General features: G+C 37.7%; 1 protein-coding gene and 1 long non-coding RNA gene across 16 annotated transcripts in view; both read right to left on the reverse strand.

Moving 5' to 3' along the window:
* LOC105495825 (uncharacterized) overlaps nucleotides 1-24,381 on the reverse strand; it is a 124,768-nt gene extending 100,387 nt beyond the window's left edge. The window contains exon 1 of the long non-coding RNA XR_011625250.1: nucleotides 1-24,381. This exon is cut by the window's left edge and continues 61,764 nt beyond it. This is a non-coding gene — a long non-coding RNA (uncharacterized lncRNA).
* LOC105495829 (neurexin 3) overlaps nucleotides 1-26,344 on the reverse strand; it is a 1,710,602-nt gene that overhangs the window by 718,391 nt on the left and 965,867 nt on the right. The gene's annotated exons all lie outside the window — the stretch shown is intronic.

Below are 26,344 nucleotides of genomic sequence, written 5' to 3' on the forward strand. Positions count from 1 at the left end.
ATTCACTTTCTGTCCAATAATTTTGTCTGATAATTTACGACTTTGGTCAGGCCTTGGAACTATAAATCCTAATTAGGCAATGGCCTTAATGATTAGCCTACAAAGTTTCACCCTTCTGCTATCCCCTATCTTCAAGAGTCACTGCACTCCACAGTGACTTATTTTCAATGATTCTAGTACCATTCAGAACATACATGTCTGATACTTGTAAAACTATGCAATAATACCTCTAATCCTAGCACTTTGGGAAGCCAAGGTGGTGGGATCACTTGAGCCCAACAGTTAGAAAGCAGTCTGGGTAATACAGTGAGACCTTGTCTAAACTAAACATAAAAGACATTAGCCAGGCATGGTGGCACATGCCTGTGGTCCCAGCTACTCAGGAGGATGAGGCGTTAAGGATCATGAGCCTGGAAAGTCGAGGCTGCAGTGAGCTATTATCACGCTACGATACTTAAGCCTGGGTGACAGAGCAAAACCCTGTCTCTAATAAAATAAGATGAAAATAATACAATATATCCAAGTTTGATTCCTGTTCCCATGTTCTATTCAAAGAACACTGTAATGCCATTTAATAAATCATTTATTGTTTTTTTCAAAGTATTTGCTTAGCAAAGCATTTTCTTTCTGAGAAATGCTATCTTATTGCTTTCTACAAAAGGATTCAGGAGGTATTTTCCTAGCATAACACATGCAATAGGTATAGACGGGCCTTCTCCAATGACAATGAAATGCCAAGGCCAACTTCCTAATGGAAAAGCTTTTATGGTCCCTTTCTGACCTAATCTTTCGAGGGACTTTAATTATCCCTTGTCCTGTCCTATACCCTAATATCAGAGAAAAAACATATGCCAGAAAGTAGAAAAATGCAAAACAAAAAATATAATTTTAAGTATGAATTTAATAGCTCTGCCATTTTTTAAGCTATGATATCCTGGTAAAAGGTCTAAGCCTTACTTTCTTTATCTAGGAAATGGGTAATGAATAAATGTTCAAAAAGGCATTTGTAGAAGGACAAGAGAAAATAAAGGCATTACCATAAAACTGTAAAGTACCATAGGAATCTGAATTATTTTATTAGACCCAATTTATATAACCCTAAACTTATTTTATTACTCACTCTTTACAAGTGGCTGGATTTTAATATTGTTTGAAGTGCTCTGCATGATTGCCCACAATTCTAGACATTGTGTTATGTCTCAGGCAGGTCTTTAGGCAGGGTGTATGTGTATGTGTGCATGTTGGGGCGGTGTGCATGTTGGGGCAGTGCGCATCACTTTTCATAATTGATTCACACCAAAATGCTAGCTTTCAAGAGGCAGCGAAATGTAGGCAGTGGCTGTTTCAACAGTACACAGTTACTCTGATGACAAGCAAATTTTCTACAGGAACAGAACACTCTCCTGTCACCTTCCTCCAGCTGAAGGCCAAAATACTTTAGAAATAACAGATGGCATGAAGCTGGGACCTAATTGAAGATCTACCTATTGAGACAGCAGCAAATGCCTGCAAACTCCAGTGTAAGGCTCTCCTCTCCGAGCAGGCAGCATGCAGAATCCAGGACACATAGAAATAAAAGAATCTTATTTCTTTCTTGGTTGGGGGAGTGTTTTCTATCCACTCTTGGAGTTTCATGGTCCTCAAATGGCCCCAAGGGGTAAAAGGCGATTAAGGTACAATGATGAGAATATAGCCCTGCCAAAGCTTTCCAGAATGAGAATTCTGTGGTCATTCCATGGATGGCTCCTGTAGTTTTCTGAGCTCTTTTCCATAACCCAATTCCTGGCATTTCAGAAAAGTATGGATGACTAAGCTTTGGAAGCAAGGTGCTATAGTTTTCCATTGTTGTGCTTTGTGTTTTACAGTGTTGGTTTTTGCCTTTATATCCTTAAGAATTCCTTTTCTATTCTTGCTAAGTAAAGTACTGGCAGTCCCTGGGGAACATACCATTAACTCTAAAGTTTTTTATTTATGAAGCTCATTTTCTCCTTTCACCAGGCACACCAGCATGCCGCACAGACCTTGGCCCCATTGTGAGAGGAGCAGGCTGGGACTCAGCAATTGTCAGCTGTGAATGTAATGAATTTATTTGTGATTCACGGGGTCCTGTTCTCCAAATCCTATTATCTTTTAATCCATTCAGCTTCTCCTAATGGATTTCCTCTTCTAACTTGCAAATTACTTTGGGAAGCAGAGAAGTAGAGGAGAAGAACAAGCCGTATCACTTATTCATTTTGAGTGTATATAAAGTTGGTCATTAACGGAAAAGGAAACAGGAGAAACTATGGATTATTTCTAGTTTAGTAGCAACAAAGTCTGCAGAGGACACTTTGGGCGTAGGCTGACAGACCTTGATCTATGTCCTAGTCCTGTTTGGTTGAAAAATTTCTGGGAAACGCAAGTGTGCTCTGTTCCAAAGAACATGAACGAATGTGTCTAGGGACTGCAGGATAAATTACACCTTTAGGGAGTATCATAGAGGCCACTGACATAACCATAGGCACCATTCTTCAGTGATTTTATATGGGATATTACTAATTCCTAGGATTTATGCCTCTGGAAATCCAAGCCATTGGCTTGGAAACAAAGACTCTTCTCTTGCTTTGTGACTATAAATTTAACTCTGGATAGCAGTTGGTGAGTGTACCCTTGGAGGAAAAGAAAGACGAAGTCAATCAGATACTACATGATTCTTAAAAAGGAGAAAAAGAAGGAAAATGTTGGATCATTACAAGGAAGCAGGATAATACAGTAGAAATAGCACTCGTTTTAAACACAGCTGTAGTTTCATGTCAAGGCTCAGTCAACAATGAGCTGTGTGATCTTGGAAAACTGACATGCCTTCTCTGAACTTCTCTCTTTCCTCATAAAGTACGCATCTCATAGGAATGAAAGGAAATAATTTATGTAGAGTGCCTGCCCAATAATTAGCTATCATTTGAATAATCTCTGCAAATGATAACTAATTATTATTCAGATCTTTGCTCCTTGAATTTAACAGCCACTTATTTGGTTTAATAATTCAAATTAGAGTCAACAACTGTCCTCTTGATGTTAAAAAGCTATCTTTTGTAAGGGGGAAAGAGATACTGTGGATTGTCAAGAAACCCCTCTTAGTGGTCTATGTTACTCCTATACATGAACCCGGGCATTCACATCAAAATCAGCTTGAAAGTTACCTTGGGGTATTGCTTAACAAGCCTGTAGAGGACAGTGATAGTCAGACCACTGTTCCTTTCTATTGTGCCATCTTCCTTCATATCTACGTCTTTATTTTTCAAAACTCTAGGAGAGGTAACTAGGATTTATTCAAGTAATTATTGTGAAATATATATATTTATACATGTATTTCTCAAATATACAGATATTTGAGAAAGAGAGAGAGCAACTATGAAAGGGACAGGTTCTACAACCTTGTCAGAGTCAAAATCTTGGAGGTAAGACCATAAGTCATCTTTCTTATTCCCAGGTTCTGCATGTGTTTATGAGGTTACACACACCATCATGCCACATACAGATAAACAGATCCTTTCAATAACCATGATCAGAGCAAATTTGCTCTAAACTATTTAGTCAAGATGTGTCTCATTCCATATCATGTACCTCCCATATTCCTTTCTATTCTCAGTTATTTATACATATACAAGAGAGAGTAAAAATTATCAGTGGTGTTTTAGCCTGAGTGGCAAAAAATATTCACTAGGCATTCTAAAGGAAATAGTTTTATATTAGTTCTAACCTTGGTCAGCCGTGAAAGGCAGGGATTCAGTAAACTAGTGAAATAAAGGAAATTTCAAATTTTTCATGTTCATACAAAATATTTGATATTGTATCAACAGCCAAAGAGAAGCTACAATAGAGAATCAGTCTGGGAAAGACAGAAAGCAAGATTTTGTTCTCCGTTCTGCTCATGGACAACTTGAAGCAAGACAACAAACCTCTTGAAATTCAGCTTAATTATCTCCAAAATAGAGATAATGATATTACTCCTTTATATTTTCCTCAAAAGGATAATTTGAAAATGAAGAAAAAAAATTGACAAAGTGCCTGGAATTTTCTGGACACAAGCAATACAGAGTTCAAGCCACTGCTGATTTTCTAAAGTCTCAAAGCAGCTGCTGCTTCTCTGTGGCAATGAGAAGCATAGCATTATGTAACATTGCAACTTCCCCAATGGTCTAGTTCTAAAAAGAGTGCCAGTGAAAGTCCTCGGCTAGCCTCATTCCAAAACATTGACATGCCTTTGTTTCTTTTAACTGAAATTAAATTGCTGCCTGAAGAACTAAGGATATATTTAGAAGACAGTCTCTTACCATTTTTTTGTCTTTGTTCAAGTTTCCTAATTGAGAATCATATTCCATAAAATTACACAGCAGTGTTAAGAATTGGGAACATAGAAAGGCAGACTATAGGGAAAAATAAAGTCTTAATCCTTCTTAGCTTTCCCATATTACCTGTTGACAAGTACCCTTTCTGCCTGCTGAGAATAGGTGCCTGCCCTCCCATTCCATTCAGATATTCCCTTTCAAATGGACCACAGGTACCACTTACACTCAACTTATTAATTTTGGGGGATGGGATCAATATTTCAGTTTCTTCACCACTAAGGGGTGAGAGGAAAATGTCATGAATCTGAAGACACAGAAGTATTCTTTCAAGATGGAGATATGGAATAAGGACACCACTGGTTGTCACATATATTTACTCCTTCAGTAAATAATGTATTTGTTTAGTTTCTTTTTCAGTTTCTTTTCTTTTCTTCTTCTTTTTTTTTGTGATGGAGTCTCACTGTGTCACCCAGGCTGGAGTGCAGTGGCATGATCTCTGCTCAACATAAACTCCGCCTCCCGGATTCACACCATTCTCCTGCCTCAGCCTCCCAAGTAGCTGGGACTACAGGTGTCCGCCACCATGCCTGGCTTTTTTTTTTTTTTTTTGTATTTTTAATAGAGACAGGATTTCACCGTGTTCGCCAGGATTGTCTCGATCTCCTGACCTCGTGATCCACCCACCTCAGCCTCCCAAAATGTTGGGATTACAGGTGTGAGCCACCGTGCCCGGCTGTATTTGTTTAGTTTCTAATATAAACCAGTCTTTGAACAAGGCTTTAAGCATACAAACATACTCAAACACATACACAATCTACACACATATATGTACTTATACATATCCCTTGTCTTCAAGGAGATAACAGGTAGTAATGACAGTTAAACAGAAAAACACAAAAGCTCACTTACTTATGAACTTACATAGATAAGAGTAAAGTCTGACCAATGTTGTCTGCCACCAAGAGAGAGCCTTGAATACGGTCCCCAATTATGGCTGGGCTCAAGTCAGTCTGGTCTGGCCTTAAAAACCTAACATAAACATCTAGAGGGGCCATGAAGGTAATGAAAGGAGCTAAGCCAGAGATGAAGGAAGAAAGGGAAACACACAATTCACACCATGGCCTAAGAGGACAGACTTAGCTCGAGCTACAAACTGGTATTAGCCAATGCATCTGATTAAAAACTGAAAAAGACAATCAATAATCAGTATCTTCATGGGAAATCTTTAATAAAAAATGTTAGTATAGTAGACATTGTAATGTGCTGCCCAGTTCACCCTGCAACTAAGGACTTACTGCCTGACCTGAGCTGCAAGGAGTGCTGTCCATAGACAGCCTTTAGCTGCCAGCCCCTTCAGGGTTGGCCTCAGACACAGAGCACCACCTTGCCTAAGATCATGCTCTTCCCAGAGTGACCCACATTCGATGACTTATTGATGATGGGGTAGAAAGACTTGGCCATCTTGGCCCAACTCAGGACAAACTGAAAGGTCATGTTAGAGTCAGAGGTGCTCATGGGGTTAGCTGAGCCATTGTTGGGCCTGCATCGCCGCTCAACTTCTCTCTGCTCAATCCTGCTTCCTTCCCCAGGGAACTCCTTAAAAATTATCTGGCACACTAAACTTCATCTCAGAGTCTGTTCCTAGGGAACTCAGCCTGTGACTATTAGCACCTGGTGGTTTCTTGTTTTGTTTTGCTTTTATTATTAATACAATGAAGACCAAATAAAGTTAATGTAAATTTGCATTATGTGGCCTAAGCCAATAAACGATCTAGGCTAACACAGTCCAAGAGGAATATAATGCAGAGCAAATAGATAATTTTAAACTTTTTAGCAACCACCCCCAAAAAGGAGAAATAGCTATAATTAACTTTAATAATATATTTTACTTAACCCAATATATTCAAAATATTATTTCAAAATGTCATCAAAACTAACAATTGTAAATGTTTTATTTTGCATCCTATTTCCCATATGAAGTCTTCAACATTTGATGTATATTTTATACTTACAGCACATCTCAATTCAGACACTAAGTTTTTATTAGAAATATTTTATCTGTATATAAATTTCACAAAACTTACACTTAAAAAAGTAATTCATATATCTGAGTAGTTCCACACATACTTATGTTTTCCAGTGACTGAATTGAATATCAATTTTTAAAGTTAAGTTAATTAAAACTAGACTGACTTAAAAATCCAGTTAAGTTTTTCAATCACACTAACCACAGCGGCCTCTATGTTCAATTTTTTTTTTTTTTTTTTTGAGACGGAGTCTCACGCTATTGCCCAGGCTGGAGTGCAGTGGCGCGATCTCGGCTCACTGCAAGCTCCGCCTCCCGGGTTCCCGCCATTCTCCTGCCTCAGCCTCCTGAGTCCTGAGTAGCTGGGACTACAGGCGCCCGCCACCGCGCCCGGCTAATTTTTTGTATTTTTAGTAGAGACGGGGTTTCACTGTGGTCTCGATCTCCTGACCTTGTGATCCACCCGCCTCGGCCTCCCAAAGTGCTGGGATTACAGGCTTGAGCCACCGCGCCCGGCCTGTGTTCAATTTTCAAGCTACTTTATGAACATTTTGAATGCTGTGATGGCCAATCAGTGCAAAAGCAATGAGTAAGATAACTGAAAAAACAGTTCTGTTAATAACGAAAACAAAGTACAAAACATTCTTTTAATGAAAGGAGTTGCACAAGTATATGAAATAATTTATTTGGCAATAAGAAAAATTCTGAATAAGTATATATCATGCAGTGTATAAAAGTGCGGTGTCCTTGCAGTTGACAGTCATCAACAAGAGATGAAAAAGAGGAGCAAAAAAAGAGGAATGAAAAAATATGTTTACTTGGTCAACCAGAAGATCGACATCGGCACAAGATGCTACTGGGCTAAGGTTAATTCAGGAGAAGGCTAAGAGTAAAGTACATAGAGGCCAAGCATAGTGAAAGGGGTGCTGATGACAATCTTGTTACAAGATGTAGTTGAGTCTGCATTTGAGGGCTATTTAAGGCTGCATTGTAACAATCTAGTGGTGAAGTGGTGAGAGCAGGAACTGGGGTTGTCTAAGCAGGTGCTTACCTAGGCACAAAAATCATGAAGGGAGGAGAATGCTTCCTGCAAAAGTTGTTCAATGAAGACAAGATGGCCTATTTCTCATGAGTCCATCCAATGAACAGCTATCTATTGAATACCTGTTGCATCCCTACAGGTTTCGAAGTGCTGGAGAGGTACTGCTGAACAAGGTAGGTGGAACTATTGTCCGTAATTTCTTTCATTCTAGTGAGGAAAGCTCACAGGTAAATACGGAAGATAATTGTATACACTCATAAGTGCTAAGAAAATGGCAAAAGGACATTGTGATAGAACAGGACAGGGATCAGTTATAGTGGTCAGAAATGGCCTAAGAAGGAGATGTTGAGTCGAGATGTAGAAGATGAAAAGGGACAGCCAGATGAAGATCTGGGGAAGGAGTGTGCCAAGTAGTAGTGTATTCGTAATAGTTTAAGAACTTAAATAATTTAAATACTGATCATCAAAGGTAAAGTTATCTTTGTACATATGTATAAACAATTACAAAAACATGTACAAAATGTACAAAACAAATATACAAAAACATTAGCCTGAACTGCAGTGTTTTCACAGCTTGCTTTCTAGGAACTGCAAATAATTCAGATATTCCTATGAGAATGTACTCTGTGTGAGAAAAAAACAGTTATTTTATCTGTCTCAGCAAAAAAATTTAGAGAATCATTGCTGAAATTTGAAGTTTTAACATGCTTACACACTTCTTACCTTATACATTGATTAATTCCCTGCAGTCTTAGCCTACCTCCAGAGTCATGTTCCAGGTACTATTTGTATTTCTCCTTGGAAATTTCCCTCCAGACAGAAAACATGTTAAGGTGATCATACATCCCCTAAGAGTACCTGTTTGCCTGGGGAAGTATGGCCATGTGTGTATTATACACGCATGTTTATTCAACAGTATTCTCTTGTGTTCTCTAAGGTGTCCTGGTTTGGAGATAAATAATATGGTCACTCAAAATGACCACTGATTGCACTGGGAGAGTAGAGGTTAATTCTCCCAATAGACCTCACTGGCATGCAAGCACACACAGAAGATTCCATACCATTGCGTGTTCTCAACCAATTTCCGTCTGCCAGAGATTAAACAATAAAGACAGTAAGCAAATGACGTGGTTTACATTAAGGACCATGACCTGCTCTTAGCAGGGCAACATATTGTCTCCGAGTACTCCTATCTTCTCTTGTCTCCTTCACTGACCTTGCCAGCCAGAGAGCTTTTTGGTTTGATAATGCCTGAGAGCAGGCAATGAAGACTCCTGGTTTTTCTGATCCTACATTTACCTCATTTCATTTAGCTTGATTTTACCTTTTGTTCCTCATCTAAAGCAGCAAGGATGACTCTTGGGGCATTATATTGAGAGCTGACACAATCAATACGGGTTTCAAGTAACACAGAAAAGCCCCCAGACCTACATTAGAGCTGTAGGCAAGTGCTACATTTTTCAGAAGCCAAGATTTGTTGCTCATTCAGTGGTGTAATATGGGATGGAGTGGGGAGGGATACAGCCATCCCATTACATTGATCGGAGACTTAAGATACAACTTAGAAATGGTTAAAAACAAAGCAAGGAATAAGCACAGGGTGCTAAAGGTGAGAAAAACAATCTTCCAATGAGGCAAAACATTTTGGCTGGCTGGAATGCGTCTTTCCCCACCCACAACTTTGCTTACCTGGCCTGCTCTGCTTATTCATGTACACAGTACTCCCACTTTAAGCGTAATCTCCATTGAAATGCTTTCCCTGACTTATATCCCAGCCTCCAAGAAAGAGCTAAATCCTCCCTTCTGTCCATTTTCACATCCCCAGGTGTGTGCTCTTAGAAATTACAGCAAACATTTTCAATTACATATTTTATACACCTCTCTCTCCTCTAGATTTTAAGCTCCTTGAGAGGGGACAGTTTCTTATCCATCGCAAAAGTCTCAGTCCAGTCAGCTTGCATGCAGTAGTCACTCAATAACTGTCCTCTGAATTTAACTGAAACCTACACATACTGATGCATTTTAGGTCCTATTTTTCAGGGAAGGAATGAATAACTGGATGAATTATAGTGCTATTATATGGCTGCTTTATTATATAGCTATTTCCTAGCAGACATACCAGCTCTAAACTCTACATGAGAGACGCAATTTAGGGGAAACAATGGAAAATTGGAAAACTCATCTTGACAGTAAACACTGAGTTGAATAATGGACAGAGTAGGGGGCTCTTCTTTCCCAGGCTTGTGTGTATGCGCGCGCACATACACACACAGCCATAGAAAATCATTTCATTGTAGCTCCATCTGGATGGAGAGGAGTGAACCAGAGGATTGGGCTTTTTCCATGAGGAGTCTACCCTCTAATTAGCATCCTACAAAACAGTGAATTGTTGCACAGTCATTGTTCCTGCTGAGGTGATGGCATAAGATGCTGAAGATGAATTGAAAAATACTTTTTACTCTCTCAATTCTGAAGTTAATCACTAAAGATTATATTTTCATTACTTCCATGAAATTGTGTCAGAGTCACTTTTGGCCTCCAAAGAAAAGCAGGAGTAAAATAGAGGTTTTCAAATTATAAAGCTGCCTTTTGAATCAAGTATGTATTTTTAAAAAAATAGTTTTCAAAAAAGTCTTAGAATTTTACAGGTGAGAAACTTGAAGAGGTGAAGTGATTTGACCCTGATTGCATAAAGCCTGGTGTGTGATCTGGCATGTAATAGGCACTTGGTAAAGATTTGTAAGAAAATAAATGAATTGGTACAAATGTATGAATAAATGAATGGGCAAACACAGCTAATAATTGGCAGGGCTGTGAGTTAAACTTAATTACTACATATTCCAAGTTAAGGCCTCTTTCTACTATACCCACTTACACTAACACTGGGTCTGAATATCTTAACAAAGGTATTTATTTTTATTTAATATCCGAATAATATTAGAACATCTTTTCAGAAAACAATTCCTAACTCTTCTACTTATGTATCCCATGTAGTATCTGGAAATGGAGAATGCTAATAGCATTAGCATTACATGGGACCATTAAAGCATCATCGTTCCACTGGGAGGAAATTCTCTATATGTACATTGTTAATAGCACTGCCATTCTTTCCAAGTCAGCCAAAGTCAGAACATGCCTCTGGCCAGTTTCTTTCAGCCAAGCTTCCCTCAGGCTGCAGTGATGTGTAGAGAGATCCTCAAAATGTCAGAGGACTCCCATCAATCCCTGTTTGCTACTCATTAATCTGTTTCCTTAACCAGTGCCCCAAGCCCCTGGAAAATCTTCACGTTAACAGCCACAGAGGAACTTTCTTTCTGCTTCTGTGAATGACCACCTGCACATATTTGTCAGCTATTTGTGGTCAAAATTTCTTCACCAGTACACAGAATGCATTGCAGGACAAAAAGAGCCACAGTGGAATAAGTTGGCAAACAAAGGTAAAAGTGAATAATCATCCTCTGAGAAGATATTCAGCCAAGGCATTAGAAGGCACAAAGTTTGTGGCATGGTGTGCTGAAGCTATAAAGTTAAAAAAAAAATCCACATACATGCACAGGTAGTCTGCATTTTGCATGGTTCTAATATGCATGAATTTTAGTTACTATGGTTTGGTTAATAACTCTAGCCTTCTAACAATAGAGCTTACATTTCTGTTTCTATATTATACTAACTGTGGGTATTTTCACGCAGTATATGTTTTGCTCTTAGTTTTCAGTCCACGTTAGCTACATGAATTACAGATGCACTTCATGATCATTGACCAATCTCATGAGTTCTTTTAAAGTTTGTCAGTTAATGGTCACTGAACATATTGCTCAGTTCACACACCGCATATAGGGTATTGCTTCTTTGTCTCCAAGTGATAAACCCATGTGCCATTTTATAAAACTAGATAATCAAAAGAGAATTGTCTAATAAAAAATAAAAAATGAAAATGTTTAGAGTAAAATTTAAGTTGGATATAAATGGAGCTATAGGAGAAATCGCATGACAGTAAAAAGGTTGAGACTGTTGAAAAGAGAGGCTGCAAGGTATTCACGCAGCTAGAAATTTCTTTCCAAAATTCAAATTTCATTCCTCACTTATAGGTAAGCCCTCATGCAGCTATCATTTATACCAGCAAAGAGCATATTGCTTTCTTGATTTGTATCACATCAATGGGATCATGATCTCACAATTTTATGACACACATATCAATGTGGCTGAAGGATTCTAAGGAGCAGGTGCTCTCAGTCGCCTTGAAAAACCATTTGGAATATAGTCCTGTTCTTCACTTCTGGATCCAATGTTCTTACAGTGATGACTCTAACGCAGTAAAAAGCATTATTTGCTATAGCAATTGTGAGAAAGCTTTTCTTCTTTGTTTTGAAAGATCTATGAGCCCATATTCCCCTGGAATTGTATCTCCTCTTTGCTGCATTCCATCTGTAATACTCACAGTAGAGAGGTCATGTATAGAACTCAAGTGAAAAGTCTTCTGCTGTTAATTTCCCCCCTGGAGAGAATACAATGAAGTAGAAATATGATACAATAAGATTACGTAGAATCCTCCTCATTCTAAAGGGAAAGTATGGACACAAAAAGCAAAATATCTCCTAGTCGTAAAGAGTAAAGCAATTTTTTAGATTTTATTAATATGCTGTGTATGCAAGATTCACTGTGTATGTTGAACAACACGTAATGCTATTTCCTGCTAGAAGTGTTTCTTTAGTTATTTAAAAAATTTAACCTCTTTGCATTCTCAATACAAAAATAAAATATGTTCAAAGAAGAAAAGGTGAATAATACAAAAAACTTAAAAAGGATAGTGAGGAGGATAAATCAATTTTAGAGCAGATATTTTCAGGCTTTTCTTTAGGGGTGTATATGTATACATGGTGAATATATTCTCACACTCTCCCTGCTTTTCTATGGTTTGATTTTTCTATCAGCTTCCATTATGAATATTCACTGATATTTATAGTATACTGACCATCTAGATAAGAATCATAAGCTGGTTTACATAGCTGACAATGAGCTTACAATAAATTACCTAAAGTTATGTCCTTCTCATGGAAAACATTCAGTGTGAACTCATGACCTCCAACAGGATTGTATTTTTCAGCTTTGTTATTACTTAAAGTGCAGGTGCACCGTGGCCATTATCAACATTCATTTGCACAAGGTTCTCTGGAATTTTGTTGATTTCCTGCTTAGAGGAAGAAAATAATTGCAAAGAATCTAGAATTTTTTTATTGCAAAATACAACTATGTGGCCACAAATATCAAATAACGTGCTGAAAGAACAGGGAGCCCATTTAAAGGAGATCTGGCTGGTCATTTGATAATAATTTGCACACTAAATAAGACTGCTAACAACAAAATCACTCTTCATTTTTACTGTTGATTAAAACAAGTTAAGTTTGTGAAAGATTCAGAGTGATGCTCAGAAAAGTTAATATACAGAATATTATATAAACCAGTGGTAATATAAAATAAATATGAATATAATAGAGTATATTACATTGTTATTGATTTCAATGATTAGGGGAATGCAAAAATATATGAACATGTATGCTTTAGTTTAGCTGTTACTTAGGTACTTGTTTACAAAGTAATAAAGTATAGTCATGACCATGTTACTATTGGATAAGTAGAAAATAGTGAATAAAAATAACAGGAAATACATCAAACAGTATTAGAAAAAATATAAAAAGAAAGAGGCTTACCATGACCAGACAGGCTTGGTCTGATCTGGGCTTCACACCTAATAACCTAGTGAAATGGGGCTCAACGATGCATTCTAGGACGACACATTAGTTTGACATGTTAAAAAGAGAAAGAACTATTCGGATTCATCCTCATCTTTTGGGAGATGAAACTGCCAGATGGTTCCTGACTTTTAATAAGCTGTTTATAAGAATATATCTTTTTAATAGTGTTAAATAAAGGACAATATTTAATAATGAACAAGGATCATATAATGTCACCAAGTATGACTTTTAAAAATACATTACTTGTGGAGAGACAGCAAATTATAGGAAAACATTTAGACTTTTTGGGAAAAGCAATTATGTTTTGACACAACAAATAAATTTAATGATTAAAAAAAAGAAAAACCTCAGCCTGATTGGCAGCTTAGATTTGATTCATATTAGAGAAGCAACAACTATTTAATAGATTCATTGGTATTGACATAATATAATCCTCAGAAAATACAAAAACACATAGAAATGTAATGATAAAATGAACCAAAGTCATAATTTACTATAGATTTAACTATAAAAGTTTAAGTGTAAAAGGTATGTATTTTATAAGGTATTGGAAATGTTATGAAAAATCACCCATACTAAATTTGGAGTTGAAGTTTAAATTTTGAAGAGGAATCTATCACCTTTTACAACATTTTAAATAACAAAATTTGGGTTTTAAAAGTTTTGGTCTTTAGATATATGATTTAAATAAATTGAGCTTTAGACACCTTACAGACGGTAATGGCTGCTCCTACATGCACAAAGGCCCCTCAGATACGGAAGAATCCAATAACAAAGTGTCTCAATTCTGTCGTGTCTCTCTTCGCACTGCATTTTTTTTTAAGTTGACCTTAATTCTTACAGGACTAAAATAAAACAAACAAAATGTCTTTGAGGATACTGCAGCCCAGAGATAGGACTCTGGGTACAGAGGTGTGGTAATCTGGGTTGTTGAAAAAGGTTAACAATATTATATACACACTTTCCAACTATTCATCAAGGAAAATAAAACTTCTTTCACTCATATCTAACCAAATGTGTCCATTATAACAGCCAGATTATGCTGCAGTAACAAACAAGTCCAAAATGGTTTAAAACAATAAAGGTATATTTTTGTCTACTGTGGGTGGGCTTGAGGCTTGCCTGCATTTTGCCACAGTTCCTCACTTCAGGGTTGAGGTTGATGCAATGGACACTGTCTGAAACTTCTGGTAGCCATGGCACCATGACAAAGGCAAAAAAAAAAAAAAAAAAAGGGAGGGGCTCTGAAGACTCTACACATCAACACGTAAATGCTTGGCCTGTAAGGAACACATGCCATTCCCCTTCACAGCTCATTGATTGCAAATGATCATGTGGCTCCATTCAATACAGGAAGTTTCAGAAGGCACGGGCCTACTGTGTGCCCAGAACACGGAAATCCAGAAATATTTGATGACCCTTGTTTTTCGCTGAAGCTTTCGTGAAAAAACTAAGGCTACAAACTATCTATGTTTGCTAAAAGAAAATGACACCACAATCATAGATAAGGGCATGCTTTTGTTGATAAAAAGAGTCATTCCTCTTTCTTTCTTTTTTTTTTATTTTCCCCCTCATGTATGTGGATGATGTGTGTTCCCCACTAGGAAGGGATTCACCATTCCTCTACTGAGATGCCACAGTCCCAGCAGGGGTCAGATCTAACTTCTTTCACTAAAATCGCACCCTGTATCTTTGAAATGGTTCTGCCTCTTTGCACAAGCAAATTCAAACAGAAAGCTTTCCTTATTCACTGCTATTACTACTTCCATAGCCCTACTCCCCTAACCTAATCCCTTGCCCCCTAAGCACACACTCAGGCTTGAGTATCATTTCCTCTCCAAGCACAGCCCAGACCTTGGTGGGATCATGTCTCTGTGAACCCCAACAACGACTGTTTCTTATTTTTCTTTTCTTAAGGGCTCACCTTGAAAGGTGGTGTCTCCTTCAATCTGTCTGAGGCTGACAGGTTAATAACTGGATTCTGACAAATGCCAGAAGAGAGAGAAGTGCTGCCCAAGACTGAAAATGCTTTTTTCCTTTTCTTTTTCTTGTTTGCTACTAGCCCTTCCTCACTCCCACTCACCATGACTTCTACCTATCACACCCGTCTGTGCAGCCTTAAAAATATTCTTACAGATTTATTGCTACTGACATTTTTGGGGGGCATACCTCAGAAGAGATAGTCCATGATTTTAGGAAGTATAATAGAATTTCTTTAGGGACAGCTAGTGATCATTTCTATTAAGTATCTAGGATCCAGAACATGTCCATATATCCATGGTTCTTTTTACCAGCTTGATAATGAAATATAAACATGTTCTGATAACAAATATGACTATTTTTGCAATTACTTTAAAAGAAAAGACACTCTGTACCCTTCTGTGATACCTTATTTCCATCTGAGTCCTTCCCTCCATGTAGAAAATATCACAGGCTAAAAACAATATTTATATGTTGAGATCTTTTATGAAATGTGTGAAACAGTGGAAGAAGATATAGGATAAACTATAGAATATATGGAAACTTGGGTAACCTTCTCATAATCATGTGACTGCTTTCTGACAAATATTACCAGAATGTAAGCTGTAGGACAAGGACCGTGTGTGTCTTATTCTCGAATATGTCTCAAGTGTTTAGAAATGTGCATAGAACAAACAGAATATTTTTTACTGAGTGAATTAAAATCAGAATCTCCTAGTAGATAAAGGTATGTCGATTATTACCAAAAACAGTTTGTTCACGTTCTCTGATAAGTATTATCACTATATGTGGTGAGATGAGAGTTGCAGAAATCTTTGACAAGACATGGAGAAGAAGGAAGACTGAGAATAATGTTTGAGAATCACTACCTTTCCAAATTATTATATTTTATTAACCATTATCTAACGACCCTGCTATATCTTTTGCTATGTCTTACTAAAATATTGTCAAGACAAGGGGAGTTGGGGTGGAAACGAAGTCTCCCAAACTTCTGTAACTATTGCATATGATATGATGCCTTCCTAGCATCGCTGCCCTAACATTTATTTAAAGACCCTTCATGCACCAGAGAAACATCATCATTAAGGGGTAAATAAGTATGGATTAGTCCAGCAGTAATCAAAACAATATTCACTCTGAAAAGAGGCTGGCTTCCTTGTTTTTAAAATGAAGCAGTCATTCACTCTGTTTGAAAATGTAGCCAAACCTCACACCTCCCTGCCTCATAGGAGTCTTGAACATGCAAACGGTAACTAAGCCGGAGCTTTATGACTGTGGTGTATGCGTAATGGGGTCAGCCTGGCAGAACAAAATGCTGCAGTAATTTTGCATCCATTACAGCCTAGAGATGGAAGCTATGAAAGACAAAGGGCATGCAGGAGAGAGTTAGAGGTCTGCAGATGACTCCGTAATGAACTCCCACAAAGAAAATCTCTCCCCTGCGTCGCCATCCATTAGCCAGCTGCACTGCTTCTTTCAGTAATGGAGGACAACCCCCCCACCCCCGCCATTCCTGGGAGGCACATGGGGTGAGCTGGATGGTCTTTCCCTTTCCACCCAGGTCTTAAATTCTGAGGAGGATGGGTCTACTGATTCAAGAAGACCAGGTTCTGAGAACCATGTCCCACAGCAATTGAATTTTGTACTATTGGAATAGTCTTTAGACGTATCAGCTTAAGTGTCAAACAGTCTGTCTTCGAATCCCAGTTCTATCAGTTGTGATCTAGGTGACCTTGTGTGTATCCCTCACTCACTCTAGTCTTTAGCTTCCATGGGTGCACAATGGGTACAATAATAAAATCTACTCCATAGGCTTAGTATACATAAGATGGCAGGCAAAGCACTTGTTCTGACACTTAGTAAATGCTCTAAAAATGGTGCATATTATTAGATTTACTATTAGTACCAGTAACAATCACATACATGGCATGCTACTGAGGAACAAAATATATAATGGTTTCTGGTAAAACAAATCTAATGAAAAGACTTGTATTTGTGAGAAGATCATATACTCACATGCTTTCTTTCTCCGAAGCATAAAACATCAGATTAGTATTTTCTCCAATCAATACTAGGCTGAGTTCTAGGCAGGTGGATACATTTACTTTCACTTGGAATAAGAAGACACATTTCTCCCTGGCCAATCAAAAGGTTAGATAATCTCACATGGAATGGAAAGTTTCTCTTTCAATTTGCTTGAATATCTGTGACCTCCTCAAATTCCTACCAGAGTGATATTTCTGAACCATACATGTGATTTTATACTTTCTTAAGAGAACCATCTTGTACCATTTTTACAAGTTATGAAGGTCAAAAGACATACCTTATCAAAAAATTACCACTACTGACCATAAAGCAGTCTCTTACTGGAAGGATATGTTTAGTTTGGGCTTTTTTTTTTTTTTTTTTTTTTTTTTTTTTTTTTTTTTTTTGAGATGGAGTTTCGATCTTGTTGCCCAGGCTGGAGTGCAATGGTGCAATCTCAGCTCACCGCAGCCTCCGCCTCCCAGGTTCAAGCGATTCTCCTGCCTCAGCCTCCCAAGTAGCTAGGATTACAGGCATGTGCCACCACGCCCAGCTAATTTTATATTTTTAGTAGAAATGGGGTTTCTCTGTGTTGGTCAGGCTGGTCTCAAAATCCCGACCTCAGGTGATCCACCCGCCTCGGCCTCCCAAAGTGCTGGGATTACAGCATGAGCCACTGTGCCCGGCCTAGTTTGGGCATCTTAAACTTAAGATGCTGGTGGCTCATTAAGCTTATATTTATCAGGCAGTTGCAAATTCAGGCCAGACACAAGAGTAATGTCATATTTAAAAATAGCACCTCTGGGAGTCTTTTCCAGAGACGTGAGAGTTGAAGTGCTGGGCATGTCTGAGGTCGACAAGAGGGAGGTATAGACTGAAGAGATAATAAAAAGGGCATTCTTTGCTGGGTGCCATGGTTCACACCTGTAATCTCAGCACTTTGGGAGGCTGAGGTGGGAGCATCGCTTGAGCCCAGGAGTTTGATACCAGCCTGAGCGACATAGCAAGACCTCATCTCTCCAAAAAATGACCAGGTTGTTCTCAACAACTTGTTATCCATAATAGGAAAGGAATGCAGTATGTGCATGACTAAGTTAACTACTCAAAACTTTCAAAACCAGAAGCCTAAAGAAGTTATAGTTTATTTTAAGCAATATCCACAAAACCTAATATAGTCCACTTATGAGTAATCATTTAATTATGGTATTTTATTTTTTTAAAATATGCTGAGTACATAAACATGACTAAAATATCAACAGGTGTTGATTCCTGGCTTGATTCCAGGAGGTTGCAGTGAGCTATGAATGTGCTACTGCACTCTAGTCTAGGTGACAGAGGGAGACCCTACCTTAAAAAAAAAAAAAATCTCCTTGGAGAGAATGCCTGCATCCAGGGCAGTCTTTCTCAATCTTGGCAGTGATCACATATTGAGATGAACAATATTTTGTCCTGTGAATAATACTGTCTTGTGCACTGTAGGATATTTAGCAGCACCCCGGCCTCTACTCACTAGACATCAGTAGCAGTGGATCCTTTTATCTTCCTTCCTCCCCTCCTCCTAGTTATTTGTGATAACTAAACACATCTCCAGACATTGACCAATGTTCTCTGAGGGGCAACATTGCCCTGTTTTAGAGAAAAGGGGTAGAAGAAACCAGAAAATGTGACTAACAATGTCAATGAGAGTCAAGATCAGTAAACTATGGTATTATAAAAGCCAATTGAAGCACTGAAGAGAAGAATCAAGGCATGGCTCTTGAACTGATTCCCCAGACTAGCAGCATGGACATATCTGGGAACTTGATAGAAATGCAAATCCTCAGTCTACATCCTAGCCCGATGGAATTAGGATCTCTGGGTGTTGAATTCAGAAATCTCTATTTTAACTATTAATAACTCACCAGTGATCCTGATGCACAAAAAATGTTTGAGAACCATTAAGAGTATAAAAAGTTGCATGGAAGTCAAAGGTAAGTATACAAAAAATTCAGTTAATGTGATCATTGAGATGTTGGATTACAGCATTTGGGCGGCCACTTTAAGTAGTGACATAGTGGAGGAAAAAAGCAAACTGGGATGTATTCCAGAAAGTAGACAGCGAGGAAGCAGAGGTAGAGAACGAAGACTACTTTTCAAACAAGTTAGTAGTAATGTGAAGACATCATAGTAATTTTATACCTTTGTATTACCAGAAGCAATTTTGATTTGCTTTAGGATAAAGGAGATAATTTAAAGGTCAACGAAAAGAAGTCAAGGCCGATTAAGAGACTAAAGACACAAAAACTCTAAAGAGGATAATTGATGGAGGAGTATTGTTGGACTGAGTAATGGGACACTGTTTTACTTAGCCTTTGCTCCCATGGTGGAGACATTCAAAAGGTCCCCAAGTTAGACTGTCCCAGTGTACTACTTCTGGATTTGGATAATTTTTTAAAATCATATACAACTTCCTTCTGGTCAATATGATCCATGCCTTGGTCTAGTGCAATGATTCTCAACCAGGAATGCTTTTTTGACTTCCAGAGGACATTTGGCAATGTCTGGAGACATTTTTTATTTGCACAATTGGAAGGGGAGTACTGCTGGTATCTAGCAGGCATAAGATATGAGAGGTGCTAAACATCCTACAATGTGCAGAACAGTCCCTAACAGTAAGTCGCTATTTGAAAACGTCAATAGAGGTGAGGTTGAGAAAGCTTGGTCTACTGTGAACGACTCATTTATCACTCCATTGTACCACGTGAATTTTAGGTAACAATGGCCGTTCTCTCCAGGTGGGAAAATTGCATCTCAACTTTAAACTTTGCCTAATCTTTTTCATCATTACCGTGCTACAAAGAGGTACTCACATAGTTTGGCTGTAAATTCTCTGACACTTCGCATCAAAAAATTTACTTGTAACTCTACCACTACACATCTTGGTCTATATTTGGTCCATATGCTAACAGGTGAATTGTTCATTTGCTTATGGTCAATAGGATATTTTTCATTTAGAAAGTAAACTACACAGTTTAGGGACTAGCCTGGCTTTTTTCAAGGTACTGCATTTCACATTGTTTAAATTATATAATCCCAGGCACGTGCAGACAACACTTCTGAAAGTGCTTATTTCTCTTTTCTGTGTACACACAGTCTGTTGAATAAGTCAACAAAGATGCCAGTACTTTACATTAATCCCGTGTCCTAGTTTGTTCATTCAAAGTTTCAAGAAACCAGACACATAACAAAGAACTCTGCCAACAATTACAGAAGGAAGGAACAGACAAGGGTGTATTTGTTTGAAAGATCTATTGTCCACAATATTGCCACCAGCCAGGCTTCAAGGCTGATATACAAGTGAATGCAAAATGCATCCTTCTTCCCTTCTCTCAGCAGTTCACTCCTACAAACTAGAACACTCATTACTTAAAGGTAGCAAGTAAGACAAAATAAAAGAAAAGGAGGGGGCTGGGAAGAAGAGAGGCCTACAGCTCCAGAAAGAAGGGCTAGCTCTGCAAAGGGTTACTTTTTAAACCTCTTCTCTTGGAACATTTGAGATTAATAGTTATGTGTAGGAAGAAAGAATGTGTTGATATTTTAGTTATGTTTACGTCCTCAGCATATTTTTTAAAAATAAAATGATAAAATACCATAATTAAATGATTACTCAGAAGTGGACTATATTAGGTTTTGTGGATATTCCTTAAAATAAACTATAACTTCTTTTTTTTTTTTTTTTTTTTTTTTGAGACGGAGTCTCGCTCTGTTGCCCAGGCTGGAGTGCAGTGGCCGGATCTCAGCTCACTGCAAGCTCCGCCTCCCGGGTTCATGCCATTCTCCTGCCTCAGCCTCCCGAGTAGCTGGGACAACAGGCGCCCGCCACCGCGCCCGTCTAGTTTTTTGCATTTTTTTTTTTAGTAGAGACGGGGTTTCACCGTGTTCGCCAGGATGGTCTCAATCTCCTGACCTCGTGATCCGCCCGTCTCGGCCTCCCAAAGTGCTGGGATTACAGGCTTGAGCCACCGCGCCCAGCCACTATAACTTCTTTAGGCTTCTGGTTTTGAAAGTTTTGAGTAGTTAACTTAGTCACGCACATACTGGATTCCTTTCCTATTATGGATAACAGGTTGTTAAGAACAATAGATTAACTCATAAGTATTTGTTCCTTTCACAAAATGATTCTGGTGGCTACCCATTTTTTTCTCTTCAAAGCTTTCGTTTATTCCCAATTTTTTTTTAGTCTCCCAATAATACAAGAAATTGCCCTGTTAAGTTCTGATACATTAATACTTGCTAATAAACTTGTTTGTTTGGTTTTTTTTTTTTTTTTTTTTTTTTTTGAGATGGAGTCTCTTTCTATCACCCAGGTTGGAGTACCATGGTGTGATCTCAGCTCACTTCAATGTCCACCTCCCAGGTTTAAACGATTCTCCTGCCTCCTGATTAGCTGGGACTACCAGCGTGCACCACCACGCCTGCCTAATTTTTGTATTTTTAGTAGAAATGGGGTTTCACCATGTTGACCAGGCAGGTCTTGAACTCCTGACCTCAGGTGATCCGCCCGCCTCTGTCTCCCAAAGTGCTGGGATTACAGGCTTGAGTTACTGCACCAGGCCCTTGTTAATAAACTTTAAGCAGAGCGAGAAGGTCTAGAATTCAGGGCTTTGTGCAGCTAGCACTGGCAGCCATCAGCGGGTAGAGAAAAGCAGCACAGGTAAAAGAATACTGATGAAATTAAAATTTCACAGTGGACAGTGAATATTTGAGATTTTAATTCAAGATTTTCCAAAAAGATTGCGTAGCATCAAATGCTATTTGGCCTTCCAGAGGCAAATTGCCAGCACTCACATCAGCAATTTCTTGCCCATACCTTGTCTTCCTGCACTATTCCAGAGTCAGTGGTCCTCAGCCTTTCATGTCCTTACTCCCTTTTCCTTTTTCCATTCTCAATTTCCCGAAAATATTTTTTAAAAAATAACTTCTTATTGATAGAAGAGTTGCAAAAATAGTGAATTCCCGGAGCCTTTATTCATCTTTTCCTCATGTTAACATTAACGTAACCATAGAACAATGATCCAAACCAGGAAGTTGACCTTAATGCAATCCTATGAACTAAACCATAGACCATATTACTCGTCATCAAAACATCAAATGCCAAATTCATTCACCCATTTATCAAGTATTTATTAAGTTCCTACTACATGCTATGCACCATTCTAAGGTTTTGGAACAAAGCAGTGAATAAAAAGACAAAAATGACAGTGGTGGCCTCATGGAACTCACATCCTAGTTGGTAGATGAGAAATCAGTTCGTTCTGCAAGCAGCATTATTATTGCACATCATTTGAGATGATAGAGGAATGGATCTAGAAAGGACCTGTAGAGGACAGTGCAATTTGAAGGTTGGCCCACACCATCAGTTCACACGAGCCATCTCCCAGATGTTCTTTGTAGTTTCTTATGTGTGTTCTTCCAGCCTTCTTGGAACTTACAATGTGTCTTAACTCTCTTCAGTTTTTTTTGTTGTTGTTGTTATGAAAATGCATGCTTTTATATTTATTATTGATAGTTATTGTTTTTCCTGAATTTATTTTCCCATTGCAACAGAACTGAGTAAATTAAAATAATGCAACATTATACAAATAATTATCGATGACAAGTATGGTATTCTTTGAATCTACCTACAAACAAAACATAGTGACAAATGAAAGAAGAGAAGGAAATTTTTAATTTACATATCCTATTAGCCATGTTGCCTTTCTTTTATAATTTTTTTAACTTTTATTTTAAGTTCAGGGGAACAAGTGCAGGGTTGTTAGTAGCTTTATATACTTTTTTTTTTTTTTTTTTTTTTTTTTTTTTTTTTTTAACAGAAAACCACAGCCTCATAGAGATTTGGCCTAGTGTGCTTTATTGTAGGTACTGGGAAGGTGGGCCAGTGCTTATTTTCAAGGTTAATTAGCACTTGCATGACAAATTATACTTATAAATGTATCTAATATTCCCTTAAACTCTCCTTATAAGCAGCTGAGGCTACATAATTTAATATTAAAAATATCGTGTACAATTGCTAACATGGTTACCTGAAAAATACATAATGTATGAAAGAGAGAGACAGAAAGAAATTCTTAATTAATCTAGGCAGGACTCTCAGGCCAGTGAGATTTTATCACAGATAGAGCATGGGGTTGCCAGATCCCCAAAAGCCTGGAAAAAATCTATTTAAATATTCATTTATTTCATGTATGACAATAAAAGGAAGGTTTGCCAATATTGTCATACTGAGTTATTCCTTGCCAAGTTTTTAAACCTTTCTGCCTCTGCTGAAGATTTTTCCTTTGTTTACTCAGGGGAAAATTATTCTGAAATATTTGTAGGCAGAATACAACAAATAAAAACATTAGAAATAGAATTATCTAGTTCTGAGTTTGATTAACGAATCATTGAACTTACAAGAAGGTAAGGCTGATTGATTGATAAGGTTACTTCTGAATCCACAAACATGGCAGCCCCATGTCCAGTTTAAATCTGCTAATGGATAGACAATTTATGAGGATTAGCTGAAGCCAGTCCACACTCTTATGAATACCCAACATAAAAATATCAGGAAATAAGCAACCAACTGGGGAAAGTCCATTAAAAACCAATGTAACATTCACTGAATATCTATTACTTAAAAGAATAACGTCTTTGGACATTGAAATAGTATGCTTTACCTGAACAGAAACTATCATGTTATCTATCATAGACAGTGGCTTACTTTTTAGAGTGATTACAAGGGAAATGAGTGTTTCAATCAATGCTGTCCAACTCAAACATTTAGAGATTTGGTTTGAGTTTTTGTTTTCTCTAATAATATCTCCCCATTAGTTCTCTTTAAGTTTTCTCCCAGTTTTCTGACAGTGGCATAAAAAATTTAATTCTCGCATTTCTACTCCCTCTACTGTCCATCACAAGTTGCCTCCCCTTCCTCTAGAAAGGAAATTTTTTTTCTCCCTTTAAGTGATTTTGGAGTATGTATGTATTGTTATGCTATTTTAAACTAGAAGCAGAGAGTTCATTCATTTTAGGAAAATTTTTATTCCATTTGGTGGCATTCAAAAAAGCATGCTGTATTGCACTGTGATTACCATGGACGTGGACAGTTTAAGAGTGCCATTTACTAGTTTTAATTTCAAGTCTCAAGTTTCAGACAGGACTCCTTAATGTTTAAAACTATAAGAGAAACTGTGCCCTTCATAGCTGTTACATAACATTTAAATTTGATGTCCTACATATCCGGCTAATGTATGGTTCTCCATTGAGTGCTTTACTATATTTGTCAGGTAGCAAAGTCCAAGGCTAGCACAGATGATGTTTTTGTGTGTGTGCCAAAACTCTGGATGATGGATATAGTCTTGAAGTTCCCAAAACATTCACTGATGATGAAGGCATAACAGATGATTTTCATCCTAAGCAAAAGAGCATTTGTCTGTCTATAATTTCATGAGTATTCACACAAACTACTTGGGGAAAAATGATTAGGATTTTCTAAAAATCACCCTTGAAAATACAGGACTACCTTACATTGTCTTCTAACCCAATGGGATTCACTTTCCTAAGTTCATAGGGGCATTCTGTCCTCATACACATTAACACACATATACACACTTATCATATAAAACACAGTGACACACATCTACTACCCCTTCCCTATTCACAAATTCTACCTTCACATATAGTTCCTAAGATGGCCTCCGACCACTGTGAAAATTAAATTATTATTTTGTTTACTATATAGGGAACAGATACTAACCATATTTCATCATTTCCTTTGGCACATTTATATTGGTCCTGACTAAAATAAAATATATATTTGGCTCTAGGTGAGAATTAATCTTTCTCGACTTGGATTAGGTAATACAAGTCAAATAAAATATGAATACTAATCTAAAACATATTTCTGTTTCTACCCCAGTCTTCTCCATCTTGACAAACACTACCATCACCTACTCAGCCTTTCAAGTCAAAAAGAAAGTAGATGCCCTCAATTCCTCCCTTTCTATTAATTCTCTCTCTACCTCCCTATCCAAGAACCACTGGCAAATGTTGTTAGCACTACCCCCAAAATACATCCAATATTTCCACTTTCCCCAACCTCCCTATTAAAAGCCTTCTAAGTAATTTTCCCTCTTCCTCTCTAGCTCCCTCCCTTACAATTCATGTTTCATAAGGCAGCTGGAGTACCCTTTCAAAATATAAATCAGATTACATCGTTCCCTAAGTTAAAACCCACCAATGTTTCCACTGCTTTTGGAATTATATCTTAATTGCTTACTATGGCCTTCGATGCTGGCAGTCTGGCTAGCTACCTTACCAATTTTGTTCATGCCATTTTCACCCTTTGCCAAGCATTAATCCCCCTCAAAGTTCACATACTCGTCACATGATCAGCCACTTCTCATCCTTCATGTCTCAACTTCAGTGTCCTCAGAGAAGACCATACTACTGGCTTTAGGAAGTAAGTGTGTCTGCTCTCTACTCTCTCAAGTCCTGAGTATCTTCATCAGTAAAATTGGAAGGTTGTATTAAATGAACTTTATGGTGTTTTTTAGCTGAGGAGGGCTCATAGGTCCAGCAGAATATAATAAGCTATAATTAGCATAGTCAGTCATGATACATAGAGCTTGTCATTCACCTTTTCTATTCTTTAGTTAGTATACACTTACTTTGCTTCCTAAATCTGCATAAGGAAGCCATCTGTGTATCTATCCATCTAAGCTATTTCTATCTCTACCTAGCTACCTTTCATCTATACTTTAAAAAAAAATCACAAGTTAGATAACTAAGTCTTAGACACCAGGGCTTGTTTTTATTTGGAAACAAATAGCAAAATATACTTCATTAACTGTTCATTTTCATTTTAAATATTCACTCCTATATACTTTTGCTTGAAACCACCAGTTATCATGCATAAAGAGATTCTATTTGGTATATTTTATAAGCCTTTCAGTCAGCCTTATTAAAAGAATTATCTGTATAGGGAAGTACTAAACACACTCAATTATGGTAAAATTTATATAATAGTCCCCAAATTAATGGCTATTTTAGAAAGATACTTTTAAAAATTTGTGTTTTTGTTTTGTTTTGTTTTGTTTTTCTTTTGAGACGGAGTCTCGCTCTGTCGCCCAGGCTGGAGTGCAGTGGCCGCATCTCAGCTCACTGCAAGCTC

The sequence above is a fragment of the Macaca nemestrina genome, chromosome 7, assembly GCF_043159975.1.
Source record: "Macaca nemestrina isolate mMacNem1 chromosome 7, mMacNem.hap1, whole genome shotgun sequence".
Lineage (NCBI taxonomy): Eukaryota > Metazoa > Chordata > Mammalia > Primates > Cercopithecidae > Macaca > Macaca nemestrina.